The sequence below is a fragment of the Monodon monoceros genome, unplaced genomic scaffold (assembly GCF_005190385.1).
Source record: "Monodon monoceros isolate NGI ecotype Baffin Bay Population unplaced genomic scaffold, NGI_Narwhal_1 Super_Scaffold_13, whole genome shotgun sequence".
NCBI lineage: Eukaryota > Metazoa > Chordata > Mammalia > Artiodactyla > Monodontidae > Monodon > Monodon monoceros.
In genome coordinates, this window is record NW_021703769.1 from 42,910,335 (window position 1) to 42,935,529 (window position 25,195).

The 25,195-nt window shown below is 44.4% G+C and overlaps 1 protein-coding gene across 1 annotated transcript in view; it reads right to left on the reverse strand.

The window, feature by feature from the left end:
- The window catches only part of SYNDIG1 (synapse differentiation inducing 1), a 121,495-nt gene that overhangs the window by 69,709 nt on the left and 26,591 nt on the right, over positions 1–25,195 (reverse strand). The window lies entirely within an intron of this gene.

The following is a 25,195-nucleotide window of genomic DNA, read 5'->3' on the forward strand; positions in this document are numbered from 1 at the left end:
GTCACTAACGTGGAAAGACAGGTAACCTAAAAGCTCTCCGACCTTAGACCAAGTTACTGAATGCTAGTGGCTTGTCTTGATTTATAAGTAACTTTTCACTTAGGAAGAAGCCGTTCCAGCTGGAAATTCTGTGTCACAAGGGGAAAGCATATTCCTGTACTTTTGGTGTGAGGGTTGGACGTTCGTCAAGCAACTTCCTGGAACTTCCTTTGGCATAAAGACCTACCATTCTGTTCCCACCCAGGTGTCTGCACAGATGCCAGTGGGAAAGAGCCGCAAATGTCTATGATCTGGCTTAATCCAGGCAATGACTCCCACCTCATTCCTATTTTAATTAAAGATAATAATGCTTAAAGATAATAGAAGCACTGTTTTCCTATGACTCTGCCTGTCGAAGGCTTTCTAAACCTGGACCAGCAAACGGCCCCCAACCCCAGTGACGACCCCTCTCAGTGCAAGTGGAAACTACCCCGGGGGTGGGGAGTCAGGCTCCCAGGGGACAAAAGCCAGTGTCCAGAGTGGACGGCGGCCTGAGCGGAGGTGGCCTTAATCCCCAATGCAACGTCACCTATAAAAGTTTCAAAATAGGGAATTTGAACTCCCCCAAACCAGGGGAGGAAGCAAGTTGGCAGGAATCTAGCACCTAGTACCTGGCAAGGCGAGCACGCAGGGGCACTTCCGTGCATCCACTGAGAGGCTCTTGGTGGGCACCGACGGTGAGCGGGCAGTGTGCTGGGCGGGGCGGGCGGAAGGCCATCTGGTCTGGTGCTGCACACAGCACAGGGGAAGATGGTCTTTGAACAAGCATGGAAGTAAGCCCGGGGCTCCAGACCAGGCAAAGCCGGCCTGGAGGGAATGAACACAGTACCTGGGTCTGGGAATTCAGAAAGAGCCTCCTGTGCAGATGTCACTTAGGGGAGACATGAAGCTGGGGCTGGAGTTGGGGGCCAAGGCTGAGGGGACGTGTTCCAGGCTGAGGGGACAGGCTGGGAGAACAAGGAGGCAGGGAACAAGTTGCTGGATTAAGAGAGGGCTGGGGAGACGAGCGTGTGGAAAGTGCGTCCTGACAGCCCTAGGGTGCAGCGAGGGGCGGGCTGGAGAGGAGGGGCCTGGGTGGGCATCTGAGAAGCTGGAGGCAGGGATCCCGGCCACAGCCCGGGCAGCTGGACCTCAGGACAGGGTGCAGATGAACAAAGTGCACCCCAGGAGGTGTCAGGGGGCAGGGTCAGCAGGCCCGGGGCTCCTTGAATATGCATAAAGGGGGGCATGGAGAACGTAAGGGTGAAGCACCCCCCACTTCCCGCTCCTGCCCCAAGCCCTGGTGGACAGAGGTGCTATTTGCCAAGGTGGGAAACAGTGGGGGATGGATCTGGGAAAGTTGGGGATGGTGATGAACTCACATTTCCCCGGGTGGGCTGACTGACAGGCACCCCACCGCAGGCCCTGGCTGCCACCATCCAATGGTGCTGTCTTGGCTCACACAGGCCAGGTCAGAGGGATTAAGGCCCTGGTGTAGCTCCAGCCAATGACAGATGGACAAATGCCCAGCATCTCTGTCCCTGGGTGGGAGGGTCCTGCACACCATCCCACAGGCCGGCACCCTGGTGCCCAGAGCCTGCTTTGCTTCCTGTCACGCCCCATCTCACTTCCCTATTCCGCTACTGCTGTGCCCCCCAAATCCCCGTCCTGGGCCTGCTTCTTGGGGAAGGAGCCCAATGCACCAGGCTCTTGTCCTCCAGGCCCGTGAGGTACCTGCCCTGCTACTGCACAGACAAGAAACCAAGCGAGATACCTCGTGCGTCCCCAGACCTCATCTCCGTGTCACCTAATGACCTCAGCTCGCTCCCCTTGTCAGGACCTGGTGAAGAGGGGACATGTTTCCCTCCCATCCCAAACAGAGGCCGCCCCAAAGAGCCAGCAAGTTTGAAGGGTAACACGTTGGCTCGGATGAGCACATTTTAAAGCAAAAAGTAGAAGCAGCCTGGGAGTCAGTTAATTCTCTCTGTAAATGCATAAGCTGCCTTGTTATGGGGCCGGGGCGTGTGGGGAGGAGGAGTGCTCACTGCCAAGTGATAAACTGGCGGTCGGTTCTGTAGGGCAGTCTCAGAAGTGGGATCATTTAAGCTGGCCCTAAAAGGTCCTCTCAAATGAGCTGGGAAACGACTAGGCTTCCTGACCTCTGAGGCCCAGAGTGAGACCCCGACTCACCGACTCTTCACCAAGAAAATGAATGCCCCCAGCGGCCTCAAAGATTCAGCCTGGGGCCATGTCTCAGGTGGTGGCTTTCAAATTCTACAAGGTCCAAAGTCATCACAGCTGCTGGTCTAAATACAAATGGAAAAGATGCTCCAGCCAGGAAGAGGAACAGGTGAGATTTGAACCAGGTATGTCTGACTCCAAGGTGTACTGTCTCCTTGCTCAGCTGGAGTGACACCCACGTGTCACCCAGAAAGTTGGGGAAGCTCGTGAGACTGTGGGCTCCATCGTCAGCCCTCACATCTGAGGGGCGTGTAGTGTTTGAAGATCCCAGTTTTGCTGCTCTCTCTTGTTTTAATTAGTAATTTTGTTCATTTAAAAAAAATAACAGCATTATTGAGATATAATTCACACACCAAAAAATTCACCTGACTTTTAAAGTGTACAATTCCAAGGGCTGCAGCATACCCACAGAGTTGTGCAACCTTCACGCCTATCTAATTCCAGAATATTTTCATCACTTCCTACACAGCAAGCAGCCACTGCCCCCTTTCCCAGCCCCTGGCAACCACCAGTCTGCCTGCTGTGTCTATGGATTTCTTTTTCTTTTTAATTTACTTTTGGCTGTGTTGGGTCTTCGTTGCTGCGCACAGGCTTTCTCCAGTTGCGTCGAGCAGGGGCTATTCTTCGTTGTGATGCTCAAGCTTCTCATTGCGGTGGCTTCTTTTGTTGCAGAGCACGGGCTCTAGGCGCACGGGCTTCAGTAGCTGTAGCACATGGGCTCAGTAGTTGTGGCTCGAGGGCTCTAGAGCGCAGGCTCAGTAGTTGTGGTGCGTGGGCTTAGTTGCTCCACGGTATGTGGGATCTTCCCAGGCCGGGACTCGAACCCGTGTCCCCTGCATTGACAGGTGGATTCTTAACCACTGTGCCACCAGGGAAGTCCTGTGTCTACGATTTGATGACTGTGGACGTTTCACATAAACAGAATCACACACGTGGTCTCCTTGACAGGCTTCTCTCACTGAGTGTCATGTGTTCAAGGTGTATCATGTGTGTACGTGTCAGTGCTTCCTTCCTTCCATGGCCGAGTGGTCATCTGTTGTGTGGCTGCATGGCATTTTGTTCGGGGGTGGGGGGGTTCTCACTGAGATACTATGTAATACTGGATTAATTATGACTGCGTCTCTCTTGTTGAGCGGTTGATAAAATTGAGCTTTCTTTTTCTGGCAAATACATAGAATAAAACTGTCTTCAAAACAGAACAAAGCAAAACAAACCCTCAGCCTGTGCCTCTGGAGTATGGGAACGTCATTTCACACACAGCCCAGAACACAGAGTGACAGATGCCACAGGTGTGGAGTGAGCAGAAGTGGGGTCTCCTCTGCATCAGCTGGATCAGAGAAAGCCCACAGGCAGGCAGGCCACGCAACCTGCTGTTGGAGGGAACACCACGGGCTGGGCCTGTCTCTCACTGGACAGAAAGCTCCGACTTTCTGTCGGAGATGCAGAAATGCAGCAGGTGCTTCAGAACAAGGCAGCCCAGGCTGCAGCCTCAGCCCCGTCTCCCTCACCAGAAACAGGGTCTGAGCGATGCTGAGCTCCGTCTGCATCTCGCTCTGCTACACACATGCTCCACCAGCATCCTCTATTATGAACACGGCAGAATTATACATGGACCTCTCTGTGTAGAAACTGGGATTATACATTCCAGGTTGTGTTTTTCTCAACCTTGTTTCTAATGTTTCATAGATGCTCTGCTCTGAAGAAATAACTAGGAAATAATCAAAAGAAAGTTTTGGGAAGCAGCATTGTAAGTGTAATAATTTCCAAACACAGGTATGAGCAATGAAGTAAAGACAAATGAAGAAGTAAGCCTCCTTTCTATGAGTTGTCCTTTTCTCTGAGCCTGGGAACAATTCTAGATTTTGAAAAAAATCTGTCTCCTGCCTCACCACCTCACTCATCCCACCCCCACCTCCACAGGAAGACATGAGGATCTGCACTGCTGGGCTTGTTTATGTGTGTGTGTGTTGAGCGGGAGGAATTTCACAAAGTAGTACCTGATGTCCGTGCTTCTGTGGCTAAATAAGACCCTTATGTGCCAAAGATCTCGTGCAGCAACAGTCCCATTTAACACATAAAACCACCTTTAGAGCAGCATCTCTGAGTCAAAAGAGAATATACAGCAAAGTATCTCGGCAGCTGATGGGGAGAATGAAACTAATTAACAGATTCGTTTAGTGCAACATTTGGGACAGGCGACAGGCCTGGATTGTTCCTCACACAATCTGCCCTCATGCAGCTCAATCAGGAAACGTCAGGAGGGCACCAGGTGCGGGGTCTTCCCTAAACCCCAACACTGTCAGACAACTTTTGTGTCAACAGCAATACTTCCCTCCTGCTAAGCAAATAATAGATGTGTTCCCACCAATGCCCAAGTGTCGAGAGAAGAGATCTGCTTGCGAATCCTTATTAAAACAATTAAAATTTGCCTTTAACACAAACACACAGAGAAGCCTGTGATTTGGCACTGGAGATGGTTAATGGAGCATTCAGAACCAGATGAGTTATTGTTATTTAACATTTAAATGGCATGTAACAATTGCAAAATGCTGTATCACCCCAACTCATCACTTCTGGTGGCCTGGGACTTTCTGCTCACACAGCCGATCCAGACTCCTGCCAGGAGCCAGTCTCTGTCACAGCACCTCTGGGAGGAGCGCAGGGATCTGAGTCTGATTCGTGAACGTGGAGAGGAAATGCTGTGATATCGGAAGTGAGAAAAGCTGCGTATCAGGGCCTCTGCTGCCTGTGAAAGTTGTGTCAACTTCTTTTAGCTTTGTGGGTCTCCATCTCAGTCTTAAAGATGTCCTGAGAAGAGCCTTCCACTCCAATAGCACCTCTATGTCCACCTTCACAACCTCCAGGTTTTCATCACCACCACCATCACCATCACCACCATCTCCACCATCACCACCATCACCATCACCACCATCTCCACCATCACCACCATCACCACCATCTCCACCATCTCCACCATCACCACCACCTCCATTGTCTCCACCATCACCACCATCACCATCACCACCATCACCACCACCTCCATTGTCTCCACCATCACCACCCGCACCCTCATCACCAACATTCCTATCATCACCATCTCTACCTTCATCATCACATCACTACCACCACTACCACCACCAGGAAATGGCAAACTACAGCCCACAGGACAAATCCAGTCCACAAGCTAAGAAAGATTTTTACATTTTTAAGTGATTGAAGATAAGAATTATATTCCATGATACATGAAAACGAAGAAATTCAAAAGCCAGTGTCTATAAATACAGTTTTATTGAACCCCATCCACATCCATTCATTCACATATGCCTCTGACTGTTCTGCACTAAAAGAAAAGAGTTGAGCACCTTTAATAAGAGGCCATATGGTCTGCAAAGCCTAAAGTATTTACTATCTGGCTCTTCACAGGGAAAGCTGACTGGTTCCTGACCATAACCCCTCCCATGCCACCACCACCACTGCTAACGCCGCCACGATCAGCACAAGTGATGTTGCCACTACCATCACCATCAACAGCAATGACACCCCACCCCCACCCCCCATACCACTCTATGGTTTGGAGGTGTGGAGACCACCCACGTGGTCAAAGAATCCCACAGAATCAAGCAAGAATATTCTTCCCCACCAGTGAGTGAGAGAGAGCCTTGTAAGTAAGTATTCTTGTCCCTGAGATCTTGTGGGTGAACCTGCAGCCACAAGCCTGCACTCACACCTGAGTCCTCACACCCTGAGTCCTCACCCTCCGTGTGCCTTGAACACTCAGCTTGGAGTGTCTCGGGCTGGGAACTTCCCCCCCAGCCTTCCCCGATTCTTGGCAGAAGCAAATGAAAATCCCTTCTGGAAGAATGTGCTAAAGACGGGTCTCAGAAAATGTTCACAGATCATGCTCTGGAACCTCAGTCTGGGAGGAAGCACTTGAGGAAATAAGCCCCAGTCAGCAGGGGCAAGCAAACGCTGCATGACCAGGATCACACTGGCTGCAGGTATTGACATCAGATACAAGGTGTAGAATAAACATGCTTACTGTGTTTGAAAATGCAGGACTTAGAACTTTAAAAGTAAAAAAAAATTACATTTTTTGAAATTAAAACCTCAATGGACAGACTGTCCGTTCTGGCATTAAAGTTGACGAGCGGCTCCAAGGGATTCTCTTACTACAAAATAAAACCCGGGATTAGAACACATTTGGAGACATGCTGGTTGTGAAGCAAAATCACCAAAGATCACTGCCATTCCCTAAATAACTACTGGGATGGGCAGAGTTGCACTGGTTTAGGATGACAAATGCAACAATGACAGTGAGTTATGCAGCCTTGGCAGAGAAACAAGATGATGAAGTTGATACCGGACCCCTATTCTCGGCTAAGACCCTTGATGGAAGTGGTCTCAGTGTGAGCCCACGCTACAGTCACCTGGAGGCCTTGTCCAAGCATAGATTCCCATGCCCCCAGCAGAGCTTCTTATCCAGTGGGATGGGGCTACAGATCCACGGACCACACTTTGAGACCCACTGTTCTTATCCAGTGGGATGCGGATGCAGATCCACGGACCACACTTTGAGACCCACTGTTCTGCAGATTATGACATAGCATCAAGTAAGTGATGACCCCTGGCCACAGGCAGAAATAGAATCAAAACTCCAGGGTGGAAAGCCCCCCAAATTTAAGCACATAATAAGCTCAAGCAATGAGCTGACAATGAAAGTTCCCCATACGCAAAGACTGCATGTCCCTGTGAGTGAGAATCAATAGAAAAGAAAAGCACTTTGGACAATCAAGAACTTCAGATATTGGAATAGTAGGAAGATAGAACAATTGTTTAGAAAATATTTACAGAAATATTTGTAGAAATGTAGAGTTATAAAATTTGTGAAATATTTATGAAAGAAATAGAAATATTTAAAGATGAGCAAGTCACAAGAGACTATCAGAAATAAACAGAAAAAATAAAAATAGCTTGAATTTTAAAAAGTGAAAATATTTAATGTGTTAGAAAAACAGAGCGGAAGAATTAAAATAGCAAAATAGACGCAGCTGGAAAAAAAACCCAAAACAGCTAGAAGACGAATCTGAGAAAATACCCAGAATGCATCATTAAAAGAAAAAGAGATGATAGAAAATAGAAAATGTTGGTTAAGAGTGTGGAGTGCAGAATAAGAAGGTTCAACCACTTCTAGTAGGAGTTCCAGAAAGAGAGAAGAAAGGGCAGATAAACACGGGAAATGCCACACGGACTTGCTGTAGTCAAACTGATAAATGTGAACTTCAAGGAGACCCTAAAAGCAGTTGCAGGAAAAGGGCAGATAATTTACTCAGCAACAAACATCAGAATGACAACCGACATCAGGTAACAGAGATGGGCTGAGAGCTTCAGTGTATCAAAAGTAGCTGCCAACTTTAACTGTATGCAATAAAATCGTCTTTCAAGAACAAAGTGAGATAAGACAGAAATGAAGAGACTTAAGCCAAAAAGGATTCTATAGGATGCACTTCAGGAGGAAGAGAAACGATGCTGGCAGGTAGCTTGGGAGGCAAGGACTGGTGAACAGAGAAACCAACATCACATTCGTGAATCCAAACAAATAATGAGGATATACGACCCCCGCCCCTGAACTGTGAGGTTCATCTAAAAAATTTAAACACTGGAAAACAATAGTATGTAAATCTGGAGGTGGGTGATACTAAGAACCTTTCAATGTTGCAGAAATGTCTTAAATTATTCAGTTTTAGACTTAGGTTAAATATGCCTGGGTAAATTTCAAGGATAACTACCAAATGAATAAAAATAGTGTACACATTTCAAATCAGGAGAGAGAAAAAGTGAATAAGACTGAAAAAAAAAGCAGTACAAAAATAAAAATAAAAAATTGAGGTAACTAGTGAAAATATATCAGCATTCACAATAGACATTAATTAGTTGAAAATGCCAATTAAAATGGATTTTTACTCAGGGTTTAAAACAGTATCCAGGGCTTCCCTGGTGGCACAGTGGTTAGGAGTCCGCCTCCCAATGCAGGGGACATGGGTTTGAGCCCTGGTCTGGGAAGATCCCATATGCCATGGAGCAACTAAGTCTGTGTGCCACAACTACGGAACCTGCGTGCCACAACTACTGAAGCCCACGCACCTAGAGCCCGTGCTCCACAGCAAGAGGAGCCACTGCAATGAGAAGCCCACACACTGCAACTAAGGGTAGCCCCTGCTCACCACTGCTAGAAAAAGCCTGTGTGCAGCAACAAAGACCCAATGCAACCAAAAAACAAAAAGAATGGAAAGAAGTAAAATTGTCTCTTTAAAAATAAATAAATAAACAAAACAGTATCCAGACATATGTTATTTATAAGAGATACACCTAAAGCATAAGGACGTGGAAGTACTGAAAGCAAAAGGATGAAAAACATGTATACAAGAAAAATCCTAAGCAGAAAATAAACCTGGCACAGTTTAGTGAATCAAAAACAAAGTAGACACCAAGGAGTAGGAAATGCCACTACATAGCAACATAGATAATACATAGTTAGAGGTTCAACTCACCAGGCTCAATGATCAACTTCTGTGCACACAATCAATTCATATCATAATCTACAAAGCGAAATTGGTAGAATTACAGGGATAATGGGATATCTTCACCACCAGAACAAGAGACTTCAAAACACTCTCTACATTATGTTAAGAAATAGACCAAAAATAAGAAAGACATGGAATATTCAAAAAGCAACGGTAGCAATTTTAAGCAATGAGCATATATAAAACTCTGCATCCAGAAATTAAAGAATAGATTCTTCTAGGCACATGTATTTTTTTTCTGTTTCTCCTTAGTTTTCCTTCCTTCCCTCCCTCCGTCCATTCCTCCCTCCCTTTCAAAAGTAGATCAAGTACTAAGCCATGAAGTACCAACACATTTCACATAACTAGTATCTTAGAGACCATGTTCTCTAACCACAACACTGTTGATATAGTAGTCAATACATTTAGTAAAAACCACTCTCATTTGGTAGTGAAGAAAAAAGAAATACTTTCTTAAGAAACATTGGACCAAAGAAGAATCATAACAAAATATAAATTTATTTAGAACTGAATCACAGTGAAAAAACTACATATTAAAACAAACTACATGGGGGATTCTCTGGTGGCACAGTGGTTAAGAATCTGCCTGCCAATGCAGGGGACATGGGTTCGAGCCCTGGCCTGGGAAGTGGGATATCCCACATGCCATGGAGCAACTAAGCCCGTGTGCCACAACTAATGAGCCTGTGCTCTAGAGCCTGCGTGCCATAACTACTGAGCCCGCGTGCCACAACTACTGAAGCCCATGTAGCCTAGAGCCTGTGCTCTGCAACAAGAGAAGCCACGACAGTGAGAAGCCTGTGCACCTCAATGAAGAGTAGCCCCTGCTCACTGCAACTAGAGAAAGCCCATGCACAGCAACAAAGACCCAGCACAGCCCCCCCACCAAAAAAATAATAAATAAATTAAAAAAAATAAAACAAACTACATATCAAAACCTAGGGATGCAGGTGAAGAGATACTAAGAGGAAAAGGGATAGCCTTAAATGCATATATTAGGAAAATAAAGGCTGAAACATAATGAGTCAACATCCAAATAATAAATTAGCCAAAATAATAACAAAGGGAATGAATACATGTGACAGGTAGTAATAAAGATAAGAGCAGAAATAGTGAAATAGAAAGCAGAGGCACAACACAGGGAAACAGCAAAGACAAAGTCTGTTCTTTGGAAAAACCTCTGGTGGCCCTGATGAGAGGCTGGGTGCCCATGACCAAGCCGGGCTTCTGACCCTGGATGGAGATCTCATTAAAATACTACTGAAAGAATAAGAGAGGCAGAGTCAAGATGGCGGTGTGGGAAGACTAGGGTGCCTACTGGCCACTGGTGGGGGACTCTGATGCCCAAGGAGACAGGAGGAACCCCAAAGTGAACTGGCAGGACGTAGTGGGACTGAGTGGGGAGGAGAAGTGGAGGCCAGACAGGATCAGGAGAGGCAGGCAGGAGGGACTCTCTGGGAAAAGCTGGAGAGGAGCAGAGGGCGATCACCTGGCCCACTGGGGTCGGAGCCTGCTGAGCTCCCAAGCTGGTACCCCACCTCCAAAGCCCTATCCAGGCCGTGTAGGTCCTGGGGGCATAGGAGAGAGACTGGGGAGATCAGGAGAGGCAGGCAGGAGAGGCCCTCTGGGAAGCGTGGGAGAGGAGTGGAGGGTGATTGCCCCACCCACTCGAGCCCAGGAAGCCTGCTGGGCTCCCAGGTGAGGTCCCTTGCCCTCTGAGACCTGGGGTGGGGGGCACGCCTGGCCCCCTTCTGTTCCGTGAGCCCAAGCCCAACCCCCTACAGCTCCCAGGGGCTTTTCCAGTGCTATGGGTCCTGAGCATTGGCCCTGCCCACCACCCAAATCTTGCCCTTGCTTAGGCCCTGCCATCCACAGTCAAGGCCTTTCCCCCTCCTTTTTTTTTTCTTTTCCCTCCTCCTCTTTTTTACTATTGTGGTACTGATGTACCTTCCAGTTTATTCATCTATAGTTTTGTTTTTACATTCTTTCTAACATATCTTATAGTCTCCTAGTCTAATTTTATTTTTTACTTTGTTATTGTTCTTTTTTTTTTTTTTGGCTGCCCCACACAGCTTGTGGTATATTGGTTCTTGAGTCTGGGGTTGGGCCAAAGCTCCTGCAGTGGGAGCTCCGAGTCGGAACAACTGGACTAACAGAGAACCTCAGACCCAAGGGAATATCCATTGGAATGAGGTCTCATGGAGTTCCTCATCTCAGCACCAAGACGCAGTTCTACCCAATAGCCTACAAACTCCAATGTTGGAAGCCTCAGACCAAACAATCAGTAAGACAGAAACACAATCCCACCGATAAAAAAATAAAAAAGAGAGAGATGGCAAAAAAATATGTCACAGATGAAGAAGCAAGGTAAAAACGTACAAGACTAAATAAATGAAGGGGAAATAGGCAATCTACCTGAAAAAGAATTCAGAGTAATGATAGTAAAGATGATCCAGAATCTTGGAAATAGAATGGAAGCACGGTTTGAGAAAATACAAGAAATGTTTAACAAAGATTTAGAAGAACAAAAGAACAAACAAACAGAGATGAACAACACAATAACTGAAATGAAAAATACATTAGAAGGAATCAATAACAGAATAACTGAGGCAGAAGATTGAATAAGTGAGCTGGAAGACAAAATGGTGGAAATAACTGCTGAGGAGCAGAATAAAGAAAAAAGAATGAATAGAATTGAAGACAATCTCAGAGACCTCTGGGACAACACTAAATGCACCAACATTCGAATTATAGGGGTGCCAGAAGAAGAGAAAAAGAAAGGGTCTGAGAAAATATTTGAAGAGGTTATAGTTGAAAACTTCCCTAACATGGGAAGGGAAATAGTCATTCAAGTCCAGGAAGCACAGAGAGCCCCATACAGGATAAACCCTAGGAAAAACACACCAAGACACATGTTAATCAAACTAACAAAAATTAAATTCAAAGAAAAAATATTAAAAGCAGCAAGGGAAAAACAAAAAATAACATAGAAAGGAATCCCCATAAGCTCATCAGCTGATTTTTCAGTGGAAACTCTGAAGGCCAGAAGTTTCCAGAAGTATCCAGAGTGGCAGGATATACTTAAAGTGATGAAAGAGAAAAACCTACAACCAAGATTACTCTACCCAGCAAGGATCTCATTAAGATCCAATGGAGAAGTCAACAGCTTTTCAGACAAGCAGAAGCTAAGAGAATTCAGCACCACCAAACCAGCTTTATAACAAATGCTAAAGAAACTTCTCTAAGCGGGAAACACAAGAGAAGAAAAGGACCCACAAAAACAAACACAAAACAGTTAAGAAAATGGTCATAGGAGCATACATATTGATAATAACCTTGAATGTAAATGGGTTAAATGCTCCAACCAAGAAACAGACTGGCTGAATGGATACAAAAACAAGATCCATATATATGCTGTCTGCAGGAGGCCCACTTCAGACCTAGGGACACATACAGACTGAAAGTGAAGAGATGGAAAAAGATATTCCATGCAAATGGAAATCAAAAGAAATCTGGAGTAGCAATACTCGTATCAGATAAAATAGACTTTAAAATAAAGACTGTTACAAGAGATAAGGAGGGACACTACATAATGATCAAAGGGTCAATCCAAGAAGAAGATATAACAATTATAAATGTTTATGCACCCAAAAAAGGAGCACCACAATACATAAGGCAAATGCTAACAACCATGAAAGGAGAAGTTGACAGTAACACAATAATAGTGGGGGACTTTAACATCCCACTTACACCAATGGACAGATTATCCAAACAGAAAGTAAATAAGGAAACACAAGCTTTAAATGACACAATAGACCAGATAGATCTAATTGATATTTATAGAACATTCTACCCCAAAGTAGCAGAATACACATTCTTCTCAAGTGCATACAGAACATTCTCCAGGATAGATCACATCTTGGGTTACAAATCAAGCCTCGGAAAGTTTAAGAAAATTGAAATTGTATCAAGCATCTTTTCTGACCACAATGTTATGAGATTGGAAATCAATTACAGGAAAAAAAAAACTGTAAAAAGCACAAATACATGGAGGCTAAAGAGTGTGATATTAAATAACCAAGAGATCACTGAAGAAATCAAAGAAGAAATAAAAGAACACATAGAAACAAATGACAACGAAAACACAACGACGCAAAACCTATGGGATGCAGCAAAAGCAGTTCTAAGAGGGACGTTTATAGCAATTCAATCTCACCTCAAGAAAGAAGAAAAATCTCAAACAATCTAACCCTACACTTAAAGCAACTAGAGAAAGAAGAACAAAGAAAACCCAAAGTCAGCAGAAGCAAAGAAATCATAAAGATCAGAGCAGAAATAAATGAAATAGAAATGAAGAAAACAATAGCAAAGATCAATAAAACTAAAAGCTGGTTCTTTGAGAAGATAAACAAAATTGATAAACCCTTAGCCAGACTCATCAAGTAAAAAAGGGAGAAAATGCAAATCAATATAATTAGAAATGAAAAAGGAGAAATCACAACTGACACTGCAGAAATACAAATGATTATAAGAGACTACTACAAACAACTATATGCCAATAAAATGGACAACCTCAAAGAAATGGACAACCGCAAAGAAATGGACAAATTCTTGGAAAGGTACAATTTTCCAAGACTGAACCAGGAAAAATTAGAAACTATAAACAGACGTATCACAAGTAATGAAATTGAAAGTGTAATTAAAAATCTTCCAACAAACAAAAGTCCAGGACCAGATGGCTTCACAGGTGAATTCTATCAAACATTTAGAGAAGAGCTAACACTGACCCTTCTCAAACTCTTCCAAAAAGCTGCAGAGAGAGAAACACTCCCAAATTCGTTCTATGAAGCCACCATCACCCTGATACCAAAACCAGAAAAAGATATCACAAAAAAGAAAATTATAGACCAATATCACTGATGAACATAGATGCAAAAATCCTGAACAAAATACTAGCAAACAGAATCCAACGGAACATTAAAAGGATCATACACCATGATCAAGTGGGATTTATTCCAGGGATGCAAGAATTCTTCAATATATGCAAATCAATCAATGTGATACACCACATTAACATATTAAGGAATAAAAACCATATGATCATCTCAATAGACGCAGAAAAAGCTTTTGACAAAATTCAACACCGATTTATGATAAAAACTCTGCAGAAAATGGGCATAGAGGGAACCTACCTAAACATAATAAAGGCCATATATGGCAAACCCACAGCAAGCATCGTACTCAATGGTGAAAAACTGAAAGCATTTCCACTAAGATCAGGAACAAGACAAGGATGTCTACTCTTGCCACTCTTATTCAACACAGTTTTGGAAGTCCTAGCCACAGCAATCAGAGAAGAAAAAGAAATAAAATGAATACAAATTGGAAAAGAAGTAAAACTGTCACTGTTTGCCAATGACATGATACTATACATAGAAAATCCTAAAGATGCCACCAGAAAACTACTAGAAATAATCAATGAATTTGGTAAGTTTTCAGGATACAAAATTAATGCACAGAAATCTCTGGCATTCCTATACACTAACAACGAAAAATCAGAAAGAGAAATTAATGAAACACTCCCATTTACCACTGCAACAAAAAGAATAAAATACCTAGGAATAAAGCTGCCTAAGGAGGTGAAAGAGTTGTACTTAGAAAACCATAAAACACTGATGAAAGAAATCAAAGATGACATAAACAGATGGAGAAATATACCATGTCCTTGGAGTGGAAGAATCAATATTGTGAAAATGACTATACTACCCAAAGCTACAGATTCAATGCAATCCCTATCAAACTACCAATGGCATTCTTCACAGAATTAGAACAAAAAATCTTACAATTTGTATGGAAACACAAAAGACCCCGAATAGCCAAAGCAATCTTGAGAAAGAAAAACGGAGCTGGAGGAATCAGGCTCCCCGACTTCACAGTATACCACAAAGCTACATTAATAAGACAGTATTACTGGTGCAAAACCAGAAATATAGATCAATGGTACAGTATAGAATGCCCAGAGATAAACCCACGCACATATGGGCACCTAATTTACGACAAAGGAGGCAAGAACATACAATGGAGACAAGACAGCCTCTTCAATAAGTGGTGCTGGGAAAACTGGACAGCTACATATAAAAGAATGAAATTAGAACACTACCTAACACCATACACAAAAATAAACTCCAAATGGGTTAAAGACTTAAATGTAAGACCAGACACTATAAAACCCTTAGAGGAAAACATAGGAAAAACACTCTTTGACATAAACCACAGCAAGATCTTTTTTGACCCACCTCCTAGAGTAACGGAAATGAAACCAAAAATAAAAAAATGGGACTTAATTAAACTTAAAAGCTTTTGCACAGCAAAGGAAACCATAAACAAGATGAAAAGATAACCCTCAGAATGGGAGAAAATATTTGCAAATGAAACAACAGACAAAGGGTTAATCTCCAAAGTATACAAACAGCTCGTGGAGCTCAATATCAAAAAAACAAACAATCCAGTTAAAAAATGGGCAGAAGACCTAAATAGACATTTCATGAAGGAAGACATACAGATTGCCAAGAGGCACATGAAAAGATGCTCAACATCACTAATTATTAGAGAAATGCAATCAAAACTACAATGAGGTATCACCTCATGCTGGTCAGAATGGCCATTATCAAAAAATCTAGAAACAATAAATGCTGGGAAAGGGTGTGGTGAAAAGGGAACCCTCCTGCACTGTTGGTGGGAATGTAAATGGATACAACCATTACGGAAAACAGTATGGAGGTTCCTTAAAATACTAAAAATAGAACTACCATATGACCCAGCAATACCACTACTGGGCATATACCCTGAGAAAACCATAATTCAAAAAGACACATGCACCCCAGTGTTCATTGCAGCTCTATTTGCAATAGCCAGGACATGGAAGCAACCTAAATGTCCATCAACAGATGAATGGATAAAGAAGATCTGGCACACATATACAATGGAATATTACTCAGCCATAAAAAGAAACAAAATTGAGTTATTTGTAGTGAGGTGGATGGACCTAGAGTCTGTCACACAGAGTGAAGTAAGTCAGAAGGAGAAAAACAAATACCACAAATATATCCTAATGCATGTATATGGAATCTAAAAAAAAAAAAAAGGTACTGATGAACCTAGTTGTAGGGCAGGAATAAACAGGTAGACATAGAGAATGGACTTGAGGACACGGAGTGGGAAGGCGCAGCTGGGGCGAAGTGAGAGTAGCACTGACATATAAACACTAACGAATGTAAAATAGTTGGCTGGTGGGAAGCAGCAGCATAGCACAGGGAGACCGGCTCGGTGCTTTGCAATGACCTAGAGGGGTAGGATAGGGAGGATGGGAGGGAGGCTCAAGAGGGAGGGGATGGGGGACATGTGTATACATATCGCTGATTTGCTTTGTTGTGCAACAGAAACTAACAGTGTTGTGAAGCAATTATACTCCAATAAAGATCTACTAAAGAAAAAAGAATAAGAAAGGTCTTACTAGAAAAGAAAGTAGTAACAAATACTTAAAGAATTTTGAAAAACCACAGTAGAGCTGAAAGAAGGAAGGGACGAGGTGGCCGAAGCCTGGAATCCAAGGGGACACGGGTGGTGGCTGAGGGGGCGGGCACACAGGCTGACACCTGACTTTCCATTAGAACAACACAGGCTGGAATGACGGTGGGGTCGTGCCCTCAAAGTCGGGAGAAAAACTTTAAGTTATGCACCCCAGCAAGCAATCATTCGAGTGTGAGCAAAAACAAAAAGGAAACTGAACAACAATGGTAAATATTTTCAGCACTCAGAATATTTACCTCGCACACGCCCTCTCTAAATAAGTTGCTCACACATTTACTCCAGAAAAAAAAGTGACTGTGAAAACCAAAGAAGTGGGTAATCAGGGATAAAAGAAACAGTGAATATCCAGAAATGAATAAAAAGAAATCCCTGTATAGCAGCTTTCTCGCAGCAATCTGTTTAATTTATAACAAACATCTGTGGGCTTCATAAAGGCAAATTATGTTTGTTGTGTTGTTTCCTCAACAACAGGAAAGACAGAACAAACACGGTGCTAGAAGACACCAGTGATGCTGGAAGAAGGGACAGGGTTCTTCCCTCAATGTTAAAAGAAGGTTATTTAGAAACTGCAGGCGAAACACACAACCAGAAAAACTGTACAAGAGTTCCATGTGTCTAAATACAAAGAAAACAAAATTTTGGGCAGCTTTGGAACATAAAAGGGCAGAACCCGTTTGACCTGGACACTAAGACTATTTCTTCTTCTGGTACAGGAGGTCTGATACTGGCAACTAGTACAGAGGAAATAGTATTTTATCACTACAACTTGAGTCTACAGTCAGTAATATTTAGCGAATCATGATGATAACTTTAATAATTTAACATTTGGAATCTACATAATTAAAAAACAGATTTTAAAGGTTACCAGTCCTGACCAAGTTGTCATCATCATCGTTTTGGCCAAGAAGTGCTGGGCATTTCCTAAACGCCAGGCACTGTGCTAAAATCTTTATAAGGATTATCCTGTTTAATTTTCAAAATAACCCCTTGAGGTAGGCATTACCGTTATCCTCATTCCATCAATGTGGAAACTAAGGACCAAGAGGCTGAGTACCCTGCCCTCACCTGCAAGCAGAGCCAGAGTCACAGCCAGGAAGCCTGATTTCAGGATCTGACTCACAGCCACTAAGCGAGACGCACTCACCCCAGAGTTAATTCAGGAAACAGCCGAGCTCACAGGAAGGCACATGGTATGAGGGAAGAAGAGTGGGCAAGCGTGCCGCCCACGGCCTCCTCCTGCCTGGTAGGAAGATGGGAGATGGGGGTTTAATCACGTCCATTTACAGATACAATAGTAACAGACAGAAAAATTCAAAATTACACACCAGAAAGGTTGGGGGAGGTGGAAGGAGATGGGCAGCAATATTAGTGATCTTCATTCTAGCCTTCAGTAAGCGAAATTCTCCCCTGTCGAAGCAGGGAGTCCACTGGACAGAATCTAAAGCCAACAGAGCAAGAAAAAACCAGATGCACCCAGCAGTACAGGTGTCGTGATGGCTATCGAGAGGGACAGGTGGCCTCTGGGGAGCAAGATGGGGGTATGACTGATGTGTTAGGACTCAAGGTGAGAGGTCTGGAATTTTCACTGCTAATTTTGTCTACTGCTTATTATTTTACTGTGCCTTTGTTATTCTTGCTAAAATAACCACCAAAATATTTTTTAATTCACTTATTGTGGAGAAATTGGAACCCTTGTGCATTGCTGGTAGGAGTGTAAAATGGTACAGCCACCATGGAAAACAGTTTGGTGGTTCCTCAAAAATTAAACAGAGAACTAGCATATGATCCAGCAATTCCACCTGTGGGTATTTACCCAAAAGAACTGAGAGCAGGGTCTCCAGGAGGTATTTGTACACTGTGTTCGTAAGAGCATTAATCACGACAGGCACAAGGTGGAAGCAACCCACGTGCCCATCAACAGATGAAGGATAAGCAAAATACATCCATTGGAATGGAATATTATTCCATGGAATAATGGAATATTATTCAGCCTTAAAAAGGAAGGAAATTCTGACATGCGCTACAACACGGAGGAAACTTGAAAACATGATGCTAAGTGAAATAAGCCAGATACAAAAGGACAAATATTGTATGATTCCACTTCTAGGAGGTACCTCCTGGTCAAATTCATAGAGATAGAAAGCAGGGTGGTGGTTACCAGGGACTGGGGGATGGGGAAGGGGAATTATTATTTAATGGATATAAGGTTCAATTCGGGATGACGAAAAAGTTCTGGAGATGGATGGGGGTGATGATTGCACAACAATGGGAATAGACTTAATATTACTGAACTGCATATCTAAAAATGGTCAAAATGGTAAGTCTTCTGTAATGTGCATTTAACCACATTAAAAAAAATGACTTTCTTCAAAAAAGGAAGCAACGACTTCGGCGTCCAAGCCAATAAGGTACAGTAAATTTGAAGTTATTTGAGTTTAATGTAAATTAGTTCTTTTACCGCTTTCTGGAAAATACAAGAACCTTAGAACATGTTAATTCAGATTACAGTCCCCAAATTTGGTACTATTATTGCCCTTATTTAAAATCATATATATATAATATATACAAAATATTATTTTAAAAACATATAATTATATTAAGTATATATATTTAAACGCTATAATACTTTGTTATTGTTTTGTGCAGTCAATATTCACTTAAATTTGCTCACATACATAAAGATACACTCAGGGAATACCCTTGTCATATTTCAACAAGTCTCAGTAGCCATTGATAGTAAGATGCGTCCCTATTTCAAAATTTCAGAAACGTTGAAGTGGGAAGACCATGCAAGTTAGAACTGGAGAAATATAATATTAAAGAGAACCTCAGACTGCAACACCTACCCAGAAAATCCTTTCGGGTGGGCTGCTTACTAAATAGCCTTCACCTGCAGTAGTTACATCCTGTGCTTTGTGGGGTGGTAGGGATGTGTGTGCGTGTGTGTGCGTGTACACACACACACGTGACTGCGCAGGGGAGAGACAGAGGGAGAGAGAACTTGACTGTGCACCCAGCAGACCAGAGTTTCATGAGGAATAAAATTACCAAAGGATCAAAGGAGCCACACAGCAGCCCCTCCATATCCACAGAGGAGACACAAACAGAAGTGGGCTGTGGATTGGCTGTTGCTAGGATCCATTTCATGGAAAAGGGTAAAAAAGAAAGCTGTAAGAATGACAGGCTTCTTACCGTCCCAAATTCACAGAAATGAATCCAGAAGGAGAACACGGCCAGGTCCTCATTCACATCGTAAACCGTCTACAGAAAGACGCTTAGCAGGCAGCATGAGATCTCAGGGACCCACAAGAACAGACTGGGAGAGGGGTTTGCTTTTTCCCATGCAATGGGGTATTACTAACCCTCAGATTTGCTAAAATACACCAAAAGCATAAAAACGAAAAATGACATTCCCTCACATTTTCCCCATAACGAAGGGCTTCTTTAACCCAGAAACACACTTTCTTTATTACAAGGATTCAGAAATGGAAGCACAATCTCACACTGGGTCCACGGCCCACCTTCTAATTAATTAACACAATAAACGCTCAGGCTGCTTTCCAGACCTTCGTGTGAGAAGCCCAGGGCCAGCTCGGCCTGAGAAACGTGCGACATCAGTAGCCGAAATGCATGCACCAGAGTCTGCCTTAGACAGAGCAAGTCACCTTTCACCCAGGCGTGGGCGACATCTCAGACTTATTCCCCGCTGCATATTTTCAGTCCCTCTGCCAGTCTGGTGGCTTCCACACACCTAGCAAACACAACTGGAGTAAGGGAGCCTGCTGGGCCTGCCTGGACCAATGACAGAGGGCAAAGGCCTTAGGAGGCCGGGGTGGGGACCTCATCGCAGGTCACCGGCTGCTTCATCAATTTTGTTACCTTGCAGCAGAAGGGAACCGGCTACTTCTCAGGTGAATTCCTCAATGTGCAGTGGACGGGGCTTTATGAGTGAAGACGCAGAGTTTGGGGATGCTCAGGCCGTCACACACAGGACGCGGCAGGAACCAGAGGCTGGGACGCAGGCAGGGCCAGGGGGCAGCTGCTCCTCCTACAGGAGCTTCAGAAGAGCCGAGCTTTCCTTCAGACCAAGGAGTTTCTCTTTGACGAAAACATTTCCCTGAAAGGTTAGTTAAGTCCCAAGACGTGAGGTAAGGGAAAAATCAGCCTTGCTGGTGATACAGTGTTTCCACCAGGATACAGAGAATTCCTATTAAAAATTCTTGTTTCTGCACAAAAAACCCACTGCAGCCACAAACCTGCCTCAGCCTTTGCTTCTGAGTGATGCCCTCTCTCACCAACGGCCGTCCCAGCCCCGCTGCTTGGATACAGGTTACTGTCTGGGCTTCTCTGCAGTGTCACCCCCATCACTGTCCCCTCCCCAATTGTTCCTGAGAATCACTGAGCACCAGTCCCAATCCTCAGGACCCTCGTCCTCTGAGGATGCTCTCGAGAGTCTACGCAGCCCCCCTTGACTCGTGGCAGCGGCGGAATACGGCCAATTTCATTTGATTCCAGGCTGTGCTCCTGCTGGTCTTAGCTGGTGGGCTTCGACACAGTGAGCCTTAAAGTTAGAAAAAATAGGCACCGAATGAGGCTGGATCACAAACACCAGCACAGGGACCAGGATAATATTCCAAGTGACAGATTAGAGGCTGACTGCAGAGCACTTGCCCCACCCATGTTTCTAGCCTATTTCAGTCCTGGTGTCACCAGATCATCTCATTTCTCGGGAGAAATCTGCTTTCTCCATTGAGGCAGACTGTGCACGCAATGTGCAACCTCCTGCAACAAAGCATCTGACCACGTTGCATAGCAGCAGATGCTTCAAAAGGCAGAGCTGAGCGCACAAGAGAGCAAGGGAAATATTCAGGGGCAGAAATGTTAAAGACAGATGTGAAACACAGAGTCTGAAACCCAAGCTGCTGCTGCTGCCTCTCTCGGGAGAGGCCAGTCTCTCTGGGCTTGGGTTGTAGTGGTCCCTCCGGGAGGAGTAGGGACTGAGGCCCCACATAAAGATGGGATCCTCGAAGGATGACACGTGCAGTGAAAACGCTGCCTAGAATCACTGCCCATCAGCACAGTGTGGGCCTGAGACTGTGGCACGTTCTCTGGAAACTCCACATCATGCAGAACTGAGGTCTGAAATGTTATTATGCACATGGTCAGGAAACCCCTCAAGCTGCGAAACTCACATTAAAAAATGGTCTCAAGTCGGGGACCCCCTGGGCACCTGCCAGACGCACCTTCCCCTCGGTAAATCCTCAGCCAGAATTTTCAGAGTTCCAGTGAGATGGATCACAGTATAAATATTTAAAATTTACCAAGAACCAACCCACCATGTGCCTGTGTCAGCGATGGAGCCGCCTCCCAAGAACTTTGGATAAAGGACAGTAAGAAAGAGGTGATACGGTAAGTCGCTTTACGATGTTCAAGGCGTACAAGGAGGCACTAAACGCACATAGAGAAAAGCACGCTATCAAAAGAGTCTAGGCAAATTAGAATTTCCTAAAGTAAAAATATGTATTGAATTTAAAACACGATGGAGGAGTTAATGAGCACACTGGACGTATCTGATGAGGGAATTAAGGAACAGTAATATGGCAATGCTGTTACTGCCTGTAGTCAGCATGCAGTGAGAAACATGAAACACAGATGAGAAGGCAGGAAGATAAAATGAGAAGGTCCCTTAATCAACTGATAGAAATACTACAGGAAGAGACTGGGATGCCAGAGAACATTTAGAAGGAAAGAGGCAACGTCTAAAGAGATTTGAGATTTTAGCAGAACTAGTGAAAGATGTAAATTTGCAGATTCAGAAGCACATAACGCAGGTGATTCCACACCTATACATCTTAGAGTAAAACTACAAAAAATATGATCCTGACAAGAGGAAAATACATAGATTGTCTGTAGGAAAAAGGCAAACCAAGAGTAGATTTCTCAACAACAGCTATAGAAACCGTAAAAATATCAAAAAGACCTCAGAGAAAGTGCGAAAACACTCTGGACCTAGAATTCAGTAACTAAACTATTCTTCACAAATGAGAACAAAATGCATTTGGCCAAAGACAGAATAAACCACCAACAGACCTTCACTGAAAAGGCTACTGAAGCATGTTCTCCAGACCAAAGGAAATTGATTGCAGAATGCAGAAATGAGGTGAAGACGTAAGGAAGGGAAAAATGTGATCAATCATTAATAAGCATTGACTACAGAAGATGACAGCAGCCATGCAGCAATAATGATGAATTCTGGTGTCACAAAGTGAGAGGGAACAGAAATCCTGAACAATAATGCAAGGCATGAGGAGGATTCTAAGATCTTTATATCATTGAGGAGAGGGACGATGACAGCACTAACTCTAGTTTGTACATTAAGGAATGCACATTAAAATTTTAAGAGTCATATCTAGCAATATGAATAAAAAGTATACCTTTAAATAAATTGAGGGAGAAAAAAAGAATAAACAGTTCACAAGAAACCAGAGACCCAGATTTATTTTAAAATGACAACTAATTGAAGTTGTGTGTGTGTTTGTGTGTGTGTGTGTGTGTGTGTGTGTGTGTGTATGCACGTGGGCACTGAATCGCTGAACCCCTCTGGGGCTGAATAAAACATGTCTGCAGCCCAGCTGGTCATAAATTCTGAGCAACTGGCATCTGTGCCAGGGGTTTCTGCAAAAATTACAGGGACCCAGGGACATCATACAGTAAAGTGATACTCTGGAGAGAGATTTACACCGCAAGCCTTTGGAATCCTTCATACATTTTATTTATGGTCTTTTTACGCCGTGTTACTTTCTTAAGTCACAATGAATGCATTCTGTTGTGGGACTTGGCATCCCGGCAATTGTGTTTTTATTTCTTATTGGCCTGGTGGCAATACTCTTTAAGTTAATCTTTAGGCTCCTTACTTCTACCTCTATTTATTTCCTTTTTCCTTCAATTCTCACAAGTATTCCAGAGCGTGCCTGTGGGTAGGTGGGGTTAGGAGCTGGAACAATCATGTCTTTTGTTTTTTTTAATCATTTTGAAGAACTGTATCTATTTAGCTTCCAATTCCTAGTCTTGTTTTAACATTTGTGTGCTCATTTGGTTTTTGTTTTTATTTTAAACTTCAATCTTTAACTTCTAGGCTTTCCTCTTAATTTTGTTGCCTCTATGGTTTTTGTTTGTTTTAACATTTATCTTCAATCTTTTTTACCTCGTTGACTTTTTTCTTCCTTGGAGAGTTATCTGACAGTTAAATATCATTCCTAATTCTAACTTTCCACTTCCCCACTGATAACCACTGGGTCACCTCTTAACCTCCTTCTCACCTCCCTGGTCTGTTTTATCCCCTCCTCTTCTCAGGCAGTTTTCTTTCCTTCTTTACTGGCCTTTGCTTTTAGGCCCACACGTGCCTCAGGGAGACCCAGACCCTTCTCTCTAGTTATGCCTGAGCGACCCCTTTGGGCTGCAGCTCTTACAAGGGATCACGGCTGGCTGACCTTCCTGATTAGGGCTTCCTGGATTTGCGGGAACAGTGCACCTCCTGCCTAAGCCCCGCCCTTCTTGGCGCTGAGCTCCTTGCTTGGGATCCATGAGTTCTGGGCAAACCATCCACAGTGCGTCCTAGACCAGGAGGAGACAGACGGCCTGCAGGAGGCCAGCGCAGGCTGCTTCCCTCCTGGTGGAGAAGGCTGGCCTTGCTGTGGGTGCCCTGCTCACACCCGCCGGGGGCTCACTTTCTTTTCTCCGGCAGAGGGGTCCCCAGAAGCAAGAGGAGGGACCTGCCACCTCGCTGACACCTGCCCTGTGTGCTGAGCAGGTGCAGCGAGGGGCTTCCTCTGGGCCCCGTGGCCCCCTCCCTGGGGCTCCCATGCTCACAGCCCTCCGACTGTGGTGAGTTTGGGTTCCTGTTGGTGCAGAGGGCCAGGCTAGCAGCAAGCTTCATACAAAGGGGGGGCCTAAGGCCTGAGCTCTGAACAGCATCTTTCAGAAAAGCCCAGGCTCTCAGCAGCCAGGGATAAACTGACCCTGGCTCTATTTGCTTCTCCCTCAGGAGCCACCGGAAAATAAAGATGAAGAAACAGGAAAAGTTCTTGCGTTCCTGGATTTGCAGATGCCAACGGCCCCTGCCCGTATGCCTGCGGTGCTCATCACGGCAAGCAGCAGAAGGTACCCTCTGGTCCAGGTGTCTGGTGGGCTGTGGAAGGAGTCAGTGGCCCAGGAGTGGCCTCAGCTCCGTGGACCGGGTGCTATGACCTCCCCACACACTGGACCTGGTTGCCAGTGGGCTGACTCTTGACAATGAGCCGGGCGGGTCCGGGGAGAGCCGCTCCCTGGAAGTGAGGTCACCAGGCACCTTTGCTGCAGGCGGGGCCACGCCTGGAATGCTCTCTTCTCCAGCTATGACCCGTTGGGGCTTCTGGATCAGGACGTTTCCTGCCAGTCCTTAATGTTACACGACTTCAAGAAACTTGAATTTTGGGAAGTTTTAAGTTTGAGATTTTATTTCTCCAGCTTTCAGGGGAAAAAGTGATGTTACAACAGGACGTTGGCCCCCTTAACCCTGGTGGCATTAAGGACAGCTGCTGTCACGCTCTCATGTCTCCGGGGACGTTGTTTCTCCTAAACCTGGCTCGGTTTCTGGACAACTTGACTTGTGACCCTGCATGTGTTTTTCTTTCCTGCGCCATGGAAGCGCTGCTCCTCGGACACTGGGCATATTTGGGATAAAGGTGTAACTTTACCTCATCCCACGTGCTCCTGGTCTTACAAGT